We start from the raw sequence: 17194 nt of genomic DNA on the forward strand, positions 1-17194 counted from the left end.
CGGTGATTGACAGAGTCGAAAGCCTTGACCAGGTCGATGAAGAAGGCTGCACAGTACTGTCTTTTATCGATGGCGGTTATGATATCGTTTAGGACCTTGAGCATGGCTGAGGGTCACCCATGACCAGCTCGGAAACCAGATTGCATAGTGGAGAAGGTACGGTGGGATTCGAAATGGTCGGTGATCTGTTTGTTAACTTGGCTTTCAAAGTTTTTAGAAGGGCAGGGCAGAATGGATAAAGGTCAATCCCAGTTTGGGTCTAGATTGTCTCCCCCTTTGAAGAGGGGGATGACCGCGGCAGCTTTCCAATCTTTGGGGATCTCAGATGATACGAAAGAGAGGTTGAATAGGCTAGTAATAGGGGTTATTTTAGAAAGAGGGTCCAGATTGTCTGGCCCAGCTGATTTGTAGTGATCCAGATTTTGCAGCTCTTTCAGAACATCAGCTGTCTGGATTTGGGTGAAGGAGAAGCGGGAGGTGGGGGCTTGGGCAAGTTGCTGCAGGGGGTGCTGAGATGTTGGCCGGGGTAGGGGTAGCCAGGTGGAAAGTATGCTCAGCCGTAGAAAAATGCTTATTGAAATTATCGACTATCATAGATTTATCGGTGGTGACAGTGTTTCCTAGCCTCAGTGCAATGGGCAGCTGGGAGGAGGTGCTCTTATTCTCCATGGACTTTACAGTGTCCCAAAACTTTTTGGAATTAGTGCTACAGGATGCAAATTTATGTTTGAAAAAGCTAGCCTTAGCTTTCCTAACTGACTGAGTATATTGGTTCCTGACTTCCCTGAATATGTAAAGTGTTGGCCCCATATTTCATGAGCTGAAATAAAAGATGCCAGAAATGTTCCATATTTTCCATATGTCACCCATTGAGCATGTTTGGAATGCTCTGGATCGACATGTACGACAGCGTGTTCCAGTTCCCGTCAATATCCAGCAACTTCACACAGCCATTGAAGAGGAGTGGGACAACACTCCATAGGCCACAATAAACAGCCTAATCAACTCTATGTGAAGACCTGTCGCACTGCATGAGGTAAATGGTGTTCACAGCAGATGCTGGCTAGTTTTCTGTTCCCCTCCCTTACAGATAATGATTATCTGTATTCCCAGTCATGCAAAATCCATAGATTAGGACCTAATGCATTTATTTACATTTACTGATTTCCTTATTTGAACTGTACCTCAGTAAAATCTTTGAAATTGTTGTATGTTGTGTTTATATTTTTGTTCAGCATAAAATGCTGTTGTTTGTGACAGTGTCTATGTTTTGCATTGCTTACAAGACTATGCATTATCTTCTTTTTTAGATACGCCCACACTTCACTTACAATCAACCGACTGTGAACATTGTCCAGATGCCACTATTTGTACCTTGGTCCGGTTAGCAGCAGTCTGGCGCTGGGCTATAAACAGCATCAAACATAGACACACAGACAGACACACTGAAATGTCTTCATTTGGTTTTTGTACGGGCCTGAGAAAAAGGGGGCCTGGGAACCAAAATCACTGAGTCTCCATTTCAAAGGGACTAGAAACCGCAGGGCGCACACACATTTCCTTGCTCTGTTAACAATGGTCACTCCTCTTCCTCCTCTTCTCTGTCTACTCCTTTTCTCCTCCATCTATATCTGTTTAAAAAGCTGGGGGAGAGAGATCTCATCCTCCTTCTTCTCTCCACTCCTTTGTAGCCACGATTAAAGACATTCCTATCCAGCTCAATCAAAGTCTGACTGTCTCAAAATACTCCAAGGCAAGAATCTAACAGCCTCAAAAACAAACAGACCATCAGAAAAAATGTGAAAATAAATAGTAGCTGTGGTGAGAAGTCAATCATTTCTTTCCCCCTCTTTGCCCTGTGGCTCTTCTTTTTTCATGTGCCAATAAGCGGCAGCTCTGCGACTGAGAAGCGTTCTACTTGGTCATCTGCTGCCAGGCAGGAAGGAGCTGAGCCTAGACACTTATGTTAGGGTGAGTTAGAGGAGAGAAGAGAGGGGGAACCAAAATAAGACATCTTGGGGAAATGTTAAGAGACTGGGGACCGTTAAAGAGGGGGAACCAGGCAGGAAGGAGTTGAGCCAGCTACTTATTTCAGGCTGAGACAAGAGAGAAGGGGAACCAAAAAGAGACAGGGGAAAAGCTAAGAGATGGGTCCCAAAAAGTAGGGGCGTTAAGAGTAGAGAGTATGGTGGAACCAAAAAGAGAAAAAAGGGAACTAAGAGTTAGAAGAGAGAAAGAGCTTGCACCTCTCATCGACAGCCTCTACACTTCAATTGCCATCCATTGACTCAGCAAAGCTCAAGCCTTTTAAAGGCCGATCCGCCTACACGATTGATGAAATACCACACAATAAAATTAAAAGTCAGAAGTAAAATCGATCAATTCAGTTGGAGATCAAATAAATATCTCAAAGTGTCTATTCTATCATGTAAATGTAGGGTGTGGGTGAGGAGGGGTGAGATTGGGGAGGAGAAGGGAGTAAGGCTTTTCAAAGGAGTTCAACCCGAGGCCAGTTAAGCCTGCCAAGCTAGTGTACGTCAACAAATAATTATATTAACCCAGCCCCCAGCTAACACACAGACATACTCTCATCCTCCTCCTCTCCCTCCAGCACCACCAAAATATCAAAATATGTGGCTGCTGACCTGGTCTCCGTTCTGACCCTCAGATTTCCAGTAGAGCCGGTCAACTGTGTGTGTGTGTGTCTGTGCACGGTGTGTACAAAACATTAGGAACACCTGCTCTTTCCATGACATAGACTGACCAGGTGAAAGCTATGATCCCTTATTGATGTCACCTGTTAAATCCAATTCAATCAGTGTAGAAGTACCTTTGAAGAGGGTATGGTAGTAGGTGCCAGGCGCACCGGTTTGTGTGTATCAAGAACTGTAATGCTGCTGGGTTTTTCATGCTCAACAGTTTTGCGTGTGTATAAAGAATGGTCCACCACCCAAAGGACATCAAGCCAAATCGACGCAACTGTGGGAAAAATTGGGGGGAAAATGGGCCAGCATCCCTGTGGAACACTTTTGACACCTTGTAGAGTCAATGCCCTGACAAATTGAGGTTGTTCTAAGGGGAAAAGGTGGGTGCAACTCAATATTAGGAAGATGTTCTTAATGTTTTGTACACTCAGTGTATGTGTGTTTGGTGTGTGTGTGTGTCTGTGCGCATGCATGTGTCTGTGTGTGCGTCTGGAGGCCAGCTGTGAAGCAGTCGCACAGGCATTCAGCTGACCGGCTGACGCACACACAGACACATGCATGCATCTCTCTCCCCCAGAGAGACACTCCGACTCTGTGAGCCTGATCCAAACTGCTCTGGCTAGCTCAGCCAGGTTGCTCAAGATCCCATTTGAAATCTGACGTCCGTCCAGGTACCCAGGACATCGGGAGATGCGTTCAAAACCATCCATTAGGGGAAACTGTGAGTGCTATTACCATCAAGTAGGCTTGGGTTTTGATAGGGCATTGTGGACGGAGATTGGCATAAACCACAAGCTCAGGCTCCAAGGGTCACGTGTTCAAGCCCAGTGAGGCACTCACTTTTGTTCAATTTAGTTTGAACCTTATCATAAACGTTAACGCTTAACTTAACCATTCATAATGAATGACTAAACTTAATGAGCAGCAGCTGCAGCAGGAAGAGCAAACCAGGGTTTCCAAAACATCTCAAAATGTGACGTTTGGAGCAACTTTCGAAATGTAACGTTTCGACAAACGTGGACAAATATCAGAATCTGAAGTCAAATTTGTCAAACCATGAGATTTTTTGGGGCCTGGCTGGCTGGCTGCAAGGCCAGAGTGGAAATCCCTCCACTCTACCATCAAACAGACACCTGGCCCAACACACACACACACAAAAAGAAAAACGGAGACTGGATTAAAGAGTCAAGAAGAGAGGAGTAACGTTGAGGAGTTTCAGCTGAGGGTCTGTGGTTTAGCCAGTCTAGAGCCCCCCCCAGCCTGGTTCTCAGGACCAACATGTCTGTCTCATGTTCTCCAGCTCAGGGAGTCAGTAGGAGTCTGAGGTAATTAGACACGTTCAAACAGCAACACTTCCTGTGAACCGCGTGAACTTCCTGTCCCCATCAGAGATTTGTGTGAACAACAGACGGACGGTTCCTGGGGAAAAGATGAGTTAGCCTGCTGCCCACCCGCCCGCTTGTTTGACGCAGATACTGTCCTTATCCTGGGTATTAGAGACTGAGAGTAAGTCTGTGTGTGTGTGTGTGCAATGGACTAGGTGTATACGGATGTCTGTGATTGTGCGAGGGAGTGTGTCTTATGTTTGTGTTTTCCGCTTGTCTATGCAAGTGTGTGTGCGAGACAAGAAACCGTGTGTGCGTGTGTGAGCATGTGTGTGTTTCCTCAGGGTTAAGGCAAGGGGGCACAAAGGGGTGGGGAACGACCCCTTTCCAAGGGACCAATAATCACCCAGGTCCAAGGGACCAATAATCACCCGACCTGAATGCGGTTATGTGTCGTAACCAACTTCAGTGGGCAAATCATCATCATGACAGTACAGAAGTTTGTACAGTTTGGCGCCCCCCCTTGGGTTGTGCTGTGGCAGAGATCTTTGTGGGCTATACTCGGCCTTGTCTCAGGATGGTAAGTTGGTGGTTGAAGATATCCCTCTAGTGGTGGGGGGCTGTGCTTTGGCAAAGTGGGTGGGGTTATATCCTGCCTGTTTGGCCCAGTCCGGGTTATCATCGGATGGGGCCACAGTGTCTCCTGACCACTCCTGTCTCAGCCTCCAGTATTTATGCTGCAGTAGTTTATGTGTCAGGGGGCTAGGGTCAGTCTGTTATATCTGGATTATTTCTCCTGTCTTATCCGGTGTGAATTTAAGTATGCTCTCTCTAATTCTCTCTTTCTTTCTTTCTCTCTCGGAGGACCTGAGCCCTAGGACCATGCCTCAGGACTATCTGGCATGATGATTTCTTGCTGTCCCCAGTCCACCTGGCCGTGCTGCTGCTCCAGTTTCCACTGTTCTGCCTGCGGCTATGGAATCCTGACCTGTTCACTGGACGTGCTACCAGTCCCAGACCTGCTGTTTTCAACTCTCTAGAGACAGCAGGAGCGGTAGAGATACTCTCATTGATCGGTTATGAAAAGCCAACTGACATTTACTCTCGACAACTACTATGATTATTATTATTTGACCATGCTGGTCATTTATGAACATTTGAACATCTTGGCCATGGTCTGTTATCTCCACCCGGCACAAGCCAGAAGAGGACTGGCGCCACCCTTCATAGCCTGGTTCCTCTCTAGGTTTCTTCCTAGGATTTGGCCTTTCTAGGGAGTTTTTCCTAGCCACCGTGCTTCTACACCTGTATTGCTTGCTGTTGGGGTTTTAGGCTGGGTTTCTGTACAGCACTTTGTGACATCAGCTGATGTAAGAAGGGCTTTATAAATACATTTGATTTGATCTTTGATGGCCACTGGCACGCTGGAGAAGTGTGCTCTTCACGGATGAATCCCGGTTTCAACTGTACCTGGCAGATGTGTGTATGGCGTTGTGTGGGCAAGCGTGTGTATGGTGTCGTGTGGGCGAGCGGTTTGTTGATGTCAACGTTGTGAACAGCGTGCCCCATGGTGGCGGTGGGGTTATGGTACAGACAGGCATACGCTACAGACAACGAACACAATAACATTTTATTAATGGAAATTTGAATGAAGAGATCCTGAGGCTCATTGTCGTGCCATTAATCCGCCGCCATCACCTCATGTTTCAGCATGATAATGCAAGGCCCCATGTCGCAAGGATCTGTACACAATTCCTGGAAGCTGAACATTTCTTAGTTCTTCCATGGCCTGCATATTCACCAGACATGTCACTCATTGAGCATGTTGGGATGCTATGGATTAATGTGTACGACAGCGTGTTCCAGCTTACAGCAATATCCAGCAACTTCACACAGCCATTGAAGAGAAGTGGGACAACATTTCACAGGCCACAATCAACAGCCTGATCAACTCTAATCGAAGGAGATGTGTCGTGCTGCATGAGGCAAATGGTGGTCACATCAGATACTGACTGGTTTTCTGATCCACGCCCCAACCTATCTTTTTTTTTAAGGTACTGTATCTGTGACCAAAAATATGCATATTTGTTTTCCCAATCATTTGAAAACCATAGATTAGGGCCTAATGCATTTATTTCAATTGACTGATTTCCTTATATTCCTGATTTCCTTATAAAATCTCTGAAATTGTTGCATGTTGCGTTTATATTTTTGTTCAGTGCGGATAGATTACAGACTGAGACCAGAGACTCCTGATTGAGGAACTCTTTCCTTTTCTTTTTCTGAGATCTACAGAAGCATCTGGAAAGTTGGTATTGACTCTCAACTCACAGCCCCTTTTCGCTCCTTCCAAATACTTCAGGAAAAGGAAGCATTACCGCTTCAGCCCTGTCAAAACAAGAGGCCTGGCTGGCCTGCGTACGTATGTGTCAGATTTCCCCCTGGCTTTATTGACGCTGTCAGTCCCAGATCCAGTACCGCTCGCCACAGAGAAGGACTCGGGGGAAAACAGATCCCATAATGAGGACAAAATAATTATCCCCGGCCAGCCAGCCCAGACCCAAACCTGCAAGGGTGCTTTCTTAAAGTATGAGCTCTCCCGATCCTGACCTGAATCATGACTCCTCTCACAATGAGCGCCGTCTGACTTTCTCTCCTCACTTAGAAGGGGATTAGTATTAGAGGAAGAAGGAGGGTCAAGGAATGAAAGCAAACACAGGGAACTTGAAGGTTAATTATCATTAGTGATGGGAGAAAAAAATCTTTACAGGCACATATCACAATATTATTTTGCACTATATTATATTGATTTGTAAAAAATAAATGAAAATGTTTCATTGTTATTGTTTTTGCTCGGTAGCGTTATCTAGTGCTAGTCGGCTGTAACTGAGCCAAAACTCCGGTATTTTTCATTCTCCATCTTCTCTTTAGAGTCAACATGTTTTCAGCACTTTTAGTCCCATGAATAATCTAAACTAATTTTCTCATGTTCTCTTTTGCCTGTCTGCAGCAGACAACGGTGTGTGTATTTCACATATGACGGAATGACAGTACAGACTCGTTAAGGCCTAAGCACCCCAGCCAGCAATGAACACTCTTGAATAAATGGGGTTACAGACAGTGCAGTTACACAGAGTTGCCAGCAGGATGTGCAGTGTTACATCCAGCCTCACAGCACTAAAAGGGACAAGAGGACCTCAGTCCCCAGCTAAAAGTGTGACACAACACACACACGCGCGCGCGGACACACACACACGCGCAGACACACACGCGCGCGCGCGGACACACACACACACACGCGCGCGGACACACACACACACACACACGCGCGCGCGGACACACAACCAAACACTCCGATTGGGCAGATAGGGGTCAGACAGTCACCCCTATTGGTTAAGTCTACAGTCACTCACTGGGCAAAAACTGGTTGAATCAACATTGTTTCCACGTCATTTCAACCCCAAAAATCAATGTGATGACGTTGAACCAACGTGGAAAACTGATTGGACTTGCAAAAAGCCATTAACGTAAGGGCATTTCATCTTTCTTTACCCAACTTTTAACCTATATCCAATGACATGCTGAAATGTGTTGTTGATTTCACGTTGAATTCACGTTAGTTGATAATTCAACCAAATGTAAATCAAAACTAGACGATGAACTTACGTCAGAGCCCAGTGGGAATGTACCTACCTCTGTCTGTCTGTCCCCTAGCTCCAACATTAACACTTAATTCATTCCTCAGATACAAACAGCAGGAACTGATAGAGTTGAAAGATCACAAGGATTTACCGTATTGTACAATATGAGTACAATAAGAGCATTCTGAGAGGATTTCATACAGTGCCTTCGGAAAGTATTCAGACACCTTCCTTGACTTTTTCCACATTTTGTTACATTACGGCCTTATTCTAAAATCTATTAAATAGTTTTTTCCCCCTCATTAATCTACACACAATACCCAATAATGACAAAGCAAAAACAGTTTAATTTTTTTGGTGCTAATTTATAAAAATAAAAGTACATAAATATTCAGACCATTTACTCAAAACTATGTTGAAGCACCTTTGGCAGCGATTACAGCGGGTATTCTTGGGTATGACGCTACAAGCTTGGCACACCTGTATTTCTCCCAGTTTCTCCCATTCTTCTCTGCAGATCCTCTCAGGCTATCAGGTTGGATGGGGAGCGTCACTGCACAGCTATTTTAAAGGTCTCTCCAGAGATGTTAGATTGGGTTCAAGTCCGGGCTCTGGCTGGGCCAGTCAAGGACATTCAGAGACTTGTCCTAAAGCCACTCCTGCGTTGTCTTGGTTGTGTGCTTAGGATCGTTGTCCTGTTGAAAGGTGAACCTTCATCCCAGTCTGAGGTCCTGTGCGCTCTGGAGCAAGATTTCATCAAGGATCTCTATGTAGTATGCTCCATTCATCTTTGTCTCGATCCTGACTAGTCTCCCAGTCCCTGCCGCTGAAAAACATCCCCATAGCATGATGTTGCCACAACCATGCTTCACCGTAGGGATGGTGCCATGTTTCCTCCAGACGTGACACTTGACATTCAGGCCAAAAGAGTTAATTCATTGTTACATCAGACCAGAGAATCTTGTTGTTCATTGTCTGAGAGTCTTTAGGTGCCTTTTGGCAAACTCCAAGCGGGCTGTCATGTGAATTTTACTGAGGAGTGACTTACATCTGGCCACTCTACCATAAAGGCCTGATTGGGGTAGTGCTGCAGAGATGGTTGTCCTTCTGGAAGGTTCTCCCATCTCCACAGAGGAACTCTGGAGCTCTGTCAGGTTGACTATCGGGTTCTTGGTCACCTCTCTTTTTAAAATATTTTTGTACCTATTCCCAGATCTGTGCATCGACACAATCCTTTCTTGGAGCTCTACGGACAATTGCTTCGACCTCATGGCTTGGTTTTTGCTCTGACATGCACTGTCAACTGTGGGACCTTATATAGACAGGTGTGTCCTTTTCCAAATCATGAATCATGAATTTACCACAGGTGGACTCCAATGAATTTGTAGAAACATATCAAGGATGATTCATAGAAACAGGATGCACCTGAGCTCAATTTTGTGTCTCACAGCAAAGGGTCTGAATACTTATGTAAATAAGGTATTTATGTTTTTTAATAGATTTGAAAACATTCCTAAAAACTGTTTTCGCTTTGTCATTATGGGGTATTGCGTGTAGATTGCTGAGAAAAACGTAACAAAATGTGGAAAAAGTCAAGGTGTCTGAATACTTTCAGAATGCACTGTATGAGACACACTCACACACACTGCTTCTTCTAACAATGAAGTAAAAGATGAATGACACAGCAAAATGGCAATGTTCAATTTCTATAGGCTCTTTGTGTCCAGTGTCACAATGCTTTTCAATACAAGCCACAAGTGGGTCAGTAACATGCGTATTGCCATGGAGATGGCTTGGAGACAGCTTGGAGACAGTGACCTTTGCCCTCCCCTCCTTAGTTCTTCACAGGTTTAGTATCTCTGCCACACACACACAGACTAGAACACACACACACTCTAGAACACACTGGACAAGAACACACTATCGCCACTCTATCACCCCCAGGCCCACACTATCCATGTCAAACCTCTAGGTCAGGGATCATCAACTAGATTCAGCCACAGGCCAATTTTTTTCTTGAGCGGATGTTCACAGGGCAGGAACATAATTACAAATAATTTGTAGACTGCAAATTGACCGCAAGAAACCCAAACAGATATAACATTGGACTAAAACATAATAATTTCAAACCTTGCTTACATTTGTATACAATCGCATACATCTCTCTATTATATGTGGGAATACTTTGGAACAGATTTCCAAAATTGAAATCACTTGTTTATACAGTTTTCTATGTCCAACAATTAAAAAAAATATATATATATTTTTCTTCTCAGAAAACGTCATGAAATCACCCGCGGGCCAAAATTGTCTCAAGGGCCGCCAGTTGGGGAACCATGCACCTATACGCTAGTAGTAGCTGTGACAGTCAATCACTGTCAGTGGTATAGCAGCAGTAGTAGTTGTAGATATACACTACTGTTCAAAAGTTTGGAGTCACTTAGAAATGTCCTTGTTTTTGAAAGTAAAGCAACATTTTTGTCCATTAAAATAAAATAAAATTGATCAGAAATACAGTGTAGACATTGTTAATGTTGTAAATTACTATTGTAGCTAGAAACAGCTGTGGGCGAGTGGTTTGTTGATGTCAATGTTGTGAACCGAGTGCCCCATGGTGGCAGTGGAGTTATGGTATGGGCAGGCATAAGCTACAGACAACAAACACAACTGCATTTCATCGATGTCAATTTGAATGCACTGAGATACCGTGACGAGATCCTGAGGCTCATTGTCGTGCCATTCATCTGCCGCCATCACCTCATGTTTCATCATGATAATGCAAGGCCCCATGTCGCAAGGATCTGTACACAATTCCTGGAAGCTGAAAATGTCTTCCTGCATACTCGCCAGACATGTCACCCGTATACGACAGTTTGTTCCAGTTCACCCCAATATCCAGCAACTTCGCACAGCAATTAAAGAGGAGTGGGACAACATTCCACAGACCACAATCAACAGCCTGATCAACTCTATTCGAAGGAGATGTGTCGCGCTGCATGAAGCAAATGATGGTCACACCAGATACTGACTGGTTTTCTGATTCACGCCCATACCTTTTTTAAAGGTATCTGTGACCAACAGATGCATATCTGTATTCCTAGTCATGTGAAATCCATAGATTTCAATTGACTGATTTCCTTATATGAACTGTAACTCAGTAAAACCATTGAAATTGTTGCATATTGCGTTTATATTTGTGTACAGTGTAATATAGTAGTAGACAGGGTCCTCCAAAGTGAGATTACGGATAAAGGGAAAAATCAGGCCTTCTCTACATCATATGATTCGTCTAACAAACACAAGTTGGAAGAAAGTGGAGGGAGAGAATTAGCCTAGGAGGAGGCAGAGAGGGAGAGAAGTCGGTGCAGGGGAGGCAGGGCAGGCGAGAGACATATGGAAAACGTTGCTGGGATGGGTGGATCTGAGGAACGTGCCGGGCCGAGCCGTCGTCTGTAACCAGCCTTGCCTTTGGACCTGCTCTCTCTCTCTTCTGTTCATCTCCAGCTCTGTGCCTCCTCCTCCTCCTCCCCCTCCTCTCCTCTAAAAAAGCCCTAACCACCCGGCCACATCGCATCAGACAGACGCCCAAGTGCCAAAGCACCACTATGAGCTGTAGTGTACTGCACCAGTCACCGATTTCTAGGCTGGAAGCTGGAGAGGGACCATACATACACTAATGTTTCTTATTCTTTTTAATATCAGGACCGACAAGCTGTGTTTTTTCCTCCTTGGGGGGACACGGATACTGCGACATTTTGTGAATTAAGCCCTTTTTTCTACTTACCGAGAGTCAGATGAAGTCATGGATACCTTTTTTACTTCTCTGTGAGCAGTTTGAAGGTAGTTGAAGCTAGTTGATGGAGCCATTGCTAACTAAAGTTAGCACAATGACTGGAAGTCTACAGGATCAACTAGCATGCTATACTAGCATATCCCTTTAAACTAACACTGTAGAACTGACTAAATGAGTGCCATCTCAGGGCCCGGTGTCGGTCAACGGGGGAAGTGGAGAAGCACTGCCATACATTATGCCCTTATGGGAAATCCATAGGAATTCAATCACTTTTTGACAGCAGCTGTTTAATTTAAATAAAACCTTCCATGTATGTTTACCCATGGAAGAAGTGGTCAGAAAGTGACTTTCTGGACCTGAATTCCAAAACATTCAGGAGATAGAGATGCTCAAAGTTGACCATTTTTGCATACCTCACCCTACCATGAGACATACCAGTGTCTTCATCACTGGAAAAGATAAACGGTTGAGTGTGATATAATTTAAAAGTTTACAAACAGGGTTGTCAAATTATTGGATAATTTCTTGAAAAATATGTTTTTGAATAAAAATGATGACATTTCTTCACCTTTAAATGTCAATTATCTAAAACATGAAAACTCCCGTTTTTTCCCTCCATATTTGCATATGTCGTAGCATATGTGCCCGCCTTCGGTTGAGACACAACATGCTCTTGAATATAGGGTGGGTGTCAATTCAATCATAGAAATAGAGTTCATAGAATGGACCTATCCTTTCAGACCACAGCAATTTAACTGGTCCACAGCAATTGAACTGGTACACCATTGAAATGTAAATGTAATTACAATTTTCACTTCTAATTACTACCACAAAGATGGCTGCTGGTCCACCCACCATCGAATGTCAACATAAATGGTCATGTTACTATTCTAGTATCTATATTTCTAAGATTTCAATAGGTTTTCTATAGTATAATTTAAAACAACAGATATTCAAGGCAACATTCTCGGATGTGTCGACCTCCAACCATCTTTGTGGTACCATTTGAAATTCTAAATTTCTATTTTATTCCAATTTTAGTACATTTATCAGCCAAAACATGACACCCACCCTGTATTCAAGAGCATGTTGTGTCTCATCCGACGGCGGGCACAACACAAACACCTCAGATTATGTCAAGTAGGGTCTAAGTTATAACAATATATATACAAATATGAAAAACGTTTTTAGATCATTGACATTTAATGTAAAAAAGTATAATATATATATATTTTTAATCATAATTGTAAAACAGTTTGGCTACCCTGCTTTGTAAGCTTTTAAATTATATACATTTCAACTGTTTTTCTTTTCTGTATTGGTATGGTGGGTTATGCAAAATAGGTCAACCTTGAGCACCTTAATCTCTTGAATGTTTTGGCATTAATGTCCAAAAAGTCACTGTCTGAGCACTTCTACAATGAGCAAATATGTATGGAAGGCATTGTTCAAATCAAAAGGGGCGCTGTCAAAAAGTGATTGAATTCAAATTAATTTACCCCCTAGCAACTGTTCTAGGTCCTGTGTTGTTGTTTGGGTCATTATGGTTGAAATCAGGACTCTCGTCTACTCTCTACTGTTAAGTAGAGTAGAGAGTAGCTATAGGCCCTGTGTCGCTCAGTTGGTAAGAGTGTGGCACTAACAATGCCAGGGTAGCGGGTTCTATTCCCGCTGGAGCCACAAATGTACAATATGCACTCACTGTACTTTAAGTCACTTTGAATTTAAAAAAAAACCTCTAGTCTACTAAATGGTATATTATTAGGACACAACCTGGCTGTTGGCTAACCAAGGCTACTGTGAAGAGTCAGTCAGCCTAAATAAAACCCCCGCATAAAAATAAAAGCCTGCGCCCATATAAAGACACACACAGGCTGGCAGATGACACCGAGAGAGAGCAGGGTTGGTTTTAGTACGCTCGCCTTTAACGAGAGACAGGTGTGTTTTTTACACACATCCACATAAAATAAAAAACGATGGGCTGTCGGGCGTGTTTTTAATATCCTCCTTTCATTTGCAGATGAAGCACTTTCACAATATACCCCCACACCACCTCACTCAACCTCTCTCACACACACACATACTATACAGTGCTTGTGTGTAAGGACCTTGTGGAATTTCTCTTTTCTCTTCACAAGGGCAGTACAAAAGGCTGGAAACTCAGCACCTGAGACAAAAAAATAAGCTTGCACACACACACACGTTCTCTTACACACTCTATATGTGTGTGTGTGTGTGTGTGTGTGTGTGTGTGTGTGTGTGTATATGAAGGTGTTTAGAATTCAGATGATGGTTACTGAGACTGTTTTGGGAGCCTAACGTAATGTAGTGGAATGCTACAGTGCCTGTAGTGACTAACACCTTCGGAGACCGCAAGGAGATCAGGTTTCTACTGGATAGCCAGCTAAACTCACACATACCGACACACACACAACCACACTACTCAGCTTTTACAGTCTCCAATAAAGACACAAACATGCAATCTGGATTGTATCAATACCAACACTTTCAGATGTCCATTGATAGGTCAGATTCTGTCTGCCTGCAACATACTACAGAGACATTGAGTATGTACTGTATGTGGCATTATCATTAGCTAGCAGTTCTTCCATTGGAAATCCCCTCCCTCTATGGGTTACTGAAACATGTTTTGAGTAATTGAAGAGGATGGAGGAACTTGTGGAAGAAAAACACATCAAACTAGACCCAAAAGCTGACGTCTTCCTGCACAAAAACACATACTCTCTCTCTCTCTCTTTTTCTCTCTCTCTCTCTCTTCCTCTCTTTCTCTCTCTCCCCCCTCTCTCTCTCCATGTGACCCAGGACCTCTCCATCCCTCCATCCATTCCTCTGCTCCAAAGTGGAACCCATAATCAGTCCTCTGCAGTCTTTGTAGGAAAGACGGAGCCATGAAGAAACAAGCCAATTAAAAGAAGACAAATTAAATCCCTTGGGTTGTTATTGTTGTTCTTGCTGCATGTGAATATGGCCGGGACACAAACAGCCTTGACAACGCTGGAGTAAATACACATAAACGAATCAGCTGGGTTCGCTGTGATGTGGTGACGGCTCTTACAATAGCTTGTAATTGGGAGGAGTAATTGTTATTTACACCGCATTATTTCACTTTCCCTTTAGAAAGAAAGGGATGTAAAGCTTACTGTGATTGATGACTAGTGAGAATACATTGAGAAATCCTTCAGAATAAGAGTAAACAAGGTGTAGGCTGTAATGTGAGGTAAAGGGTTCCAAAAGGGTTCTTAATGGGATAGGGTAGGCATACAGTTCTACCAAGAATCATTTTGATCAGAAAAACCCTTTCTGGAAGAAAGAGTTCTTTGATGATTCGTTGGAAGTCAAGAAGGGTTCTACATAGAACCATATATAATATTTCCCAGCATGCTCTATTGCAGGGAGATTTTCAGAATTGTTTGTTTTATGTGTATTATCTGTGTTTTTGCGTTGATTGGTTGATTTTTATGCTACACAAATATACATCTGTTGGATTTAATGCACCCATTACTGAGATGCTTGTTCCAGTTTAGATGATTGTTGGTTGTCTCAGAATTCAATCTTCCCTACCCTGGCAGTCATTCTGAATGAAGGTTGTGGGTGATTAAAAATGGCACTTCTTGGAGACCTTAACTCTGGCTGGATTCCAATAGGAATTACACATCACTTTGCAAGCCAGTTTAATGAGACTTACAGGCCTGATGTGGCCTGTAAACCAGGAGATTCCTAACACCACTGTGTTAGGGTATAACTAGGCCCTTAAATAATGAGATATGTAATTATTGTCATAAATTATACATTTTAAAGGCTAATAAGGCTGGTTTAACCATTCAATGAGAGTTCTAGGAAAGACCCCTTCATAGATGGTTCTAGGAAAAAACTTTAGAAGAAAAAATTGTTCTTGGTAGAACCCTTTATAGAAGGTTATAGGCAGAACCATTCAGAGGGTTCTAGGTAGAACCATATATAGGGGGTTCTTTGAAGAATCCTACTGTACATAGAGGGGTTCTATCCAGCATCAAAAAGGGTTCCCCTATGGGGACAAACCAAAGAACTCTGTATGGTTCTACTTAGCACCTTTTTTCTAAGAGTGTAGTGAATGTCATCTGGTTCTGTCCAGGGAATAACTGACGACAGGGAGAGGGAGGCAGAAAGAAAAGGAGGAGGATGAGGAGAACGAAGAAGGAGGAAGAGGAAAAAGAAGAGGATGAAAACAATTAAAAATAATTGTAGAGTGACAATAAGGAGGAAGAACAGAAGGAGCACCCGACTGAACCCTCACCGTCACCCCACCCACCTCAGAAGGCTCCTGTGGTGCCCTGATGCATGAGAACCTCTCCCCCACCTCTCTCCCTGGGTCACCTTGTTGAGAGTGGTGCATGTGCTCCGTGCTCCTCTAATTCTGACCTCGTCTCGCTTTAATGGCTGCAAAGGAGGTTGGGAGAGGGGTGGAACAGAGGAGTGTAGTAGGGGTTGGGGGGGTTAACGTCGCTGAGCCCTTTGGCACTCGGCCAGGAGCATGGAGCTCCTCTTGGTATGCCATGGAAAAATGAGAGGCAGGAATGCAGACTCCACTGAGCAGTGTAAACAGCCCTGGTCGGGAGAATGCTGCCACGCCACTTTGAAGTCACTGATCCCCCCCCTCCCTTTCTCCTCCCTCCGTTCCTCCACCCTCCTCCTCCTCTCCTTATCGCCCCGTGATCAGCCCAGATAGCAGGACAAAAAGAGTTGAAGACAACGAGGGAAAGGCAGCAACAAAACTGAAACCCTGTTGGCCTACAGTTGCTTCAAGCTAGTTAGCTGAACAGATCAGGGAAGAGAAAAAAGTAAGCTCCCAAAAAACGTAAACAGTGTCTGATGATATATCTCATGCGGGTATGCACAGCAAATATTACCCCGCACAGTGCCACGTCCTCAGTACTGTACTTTAGCAAGCACACACACACACACACACACACACACACACACACACACACACACACACACACACACACACACACTCTCAGTCACGCAATCGCACAAACACACAAGTTCACACCTGCTCTCCCTCTACCCTCTAAGGCTTCCAGCCCATTGACGACAGAGGACCCATGTAGAAAAATGTATTAACTTAACCTAAAATGTATTTCAAATACATGTACATATACTTGAATCATTGCTAAAATACATTTAAAATGTATTCCAGAAATGCTCAAATGCATGTAATGCCTGACAATTCCAGAAATGCTTTGGTTATGGTGAGTAAAAAAAACTGTTTGATCTCACCTAATTTAACATTATATCAAATGTTCAACTTCATAAAAAACACATTTTCCCATCTCAAGAAGTTAAATATATATTTTTATATATTAGAGGATCTGGAGGCGTGGCTTGATGGAGGCGTGGCTCTCTTTAGGCCACCCATGGGGGAAAGTTCAGTTCAGTTGTTATGTTGTACTGTACTCTGTTAATGATGGTTGAGCTTGTTCTGTTCTGTAGTGTTAATGAGACTGACATAAGTGATACTACAGAGCTCCATTGTTAAGACATTCATCATTTCATTACAATATGGTTTGGCCAAATTTTTATATTTGCCATACTTTTTAATGTAAACATGTATTTCTTACAAATACAAACAAGACATTTCCAAATACATTTTAAAATGTATTCAAAAATACATTATTTAATGTATTTCAGAATGTATTTTGAAATACCTTTTCCGGTGCGTTTAACATACAC

At 43.4% G+C, this 17194-nt stretch overlaps 1 protein-coding gene and 1 non-coding gene across 2 annotated transcripts in view; one reads left to right on the forward strand and one right to left on the reverse strand.

Moving 5' to 3' along the window:
- Window positions 1-17194, reverse strand: part of LOC115105388 (E3 ubiquitin-protein ligase RNF43) — a 193962-nt gene that overhangs the window by 101481 nt on the left and 75287 nt on the right.
- trnav-aac (transfer RNA valine (anticodon AAC)) lies at window positions 13069-13144 on the forward strand. The gene has a single exon. It is a non-coding gene; the product is annotated as a tRNA-Val (tRNA).

Source organism: Oncorhynchus nerka, linkage group LG22 (assembly GCF_034236695.1).
Source record: "Oncorhynchus nerka isolate Pitt River linkage group LG22, Oner_Uvic_2.0, whole genome shotgun sequence".
Lineage (NCBI taxonomy): Eukaryota > Metazoa > Chordata > Actinopteri > Salmoniformes > Salmonidae > Oncorhynchus > Oncorhynchus nerka.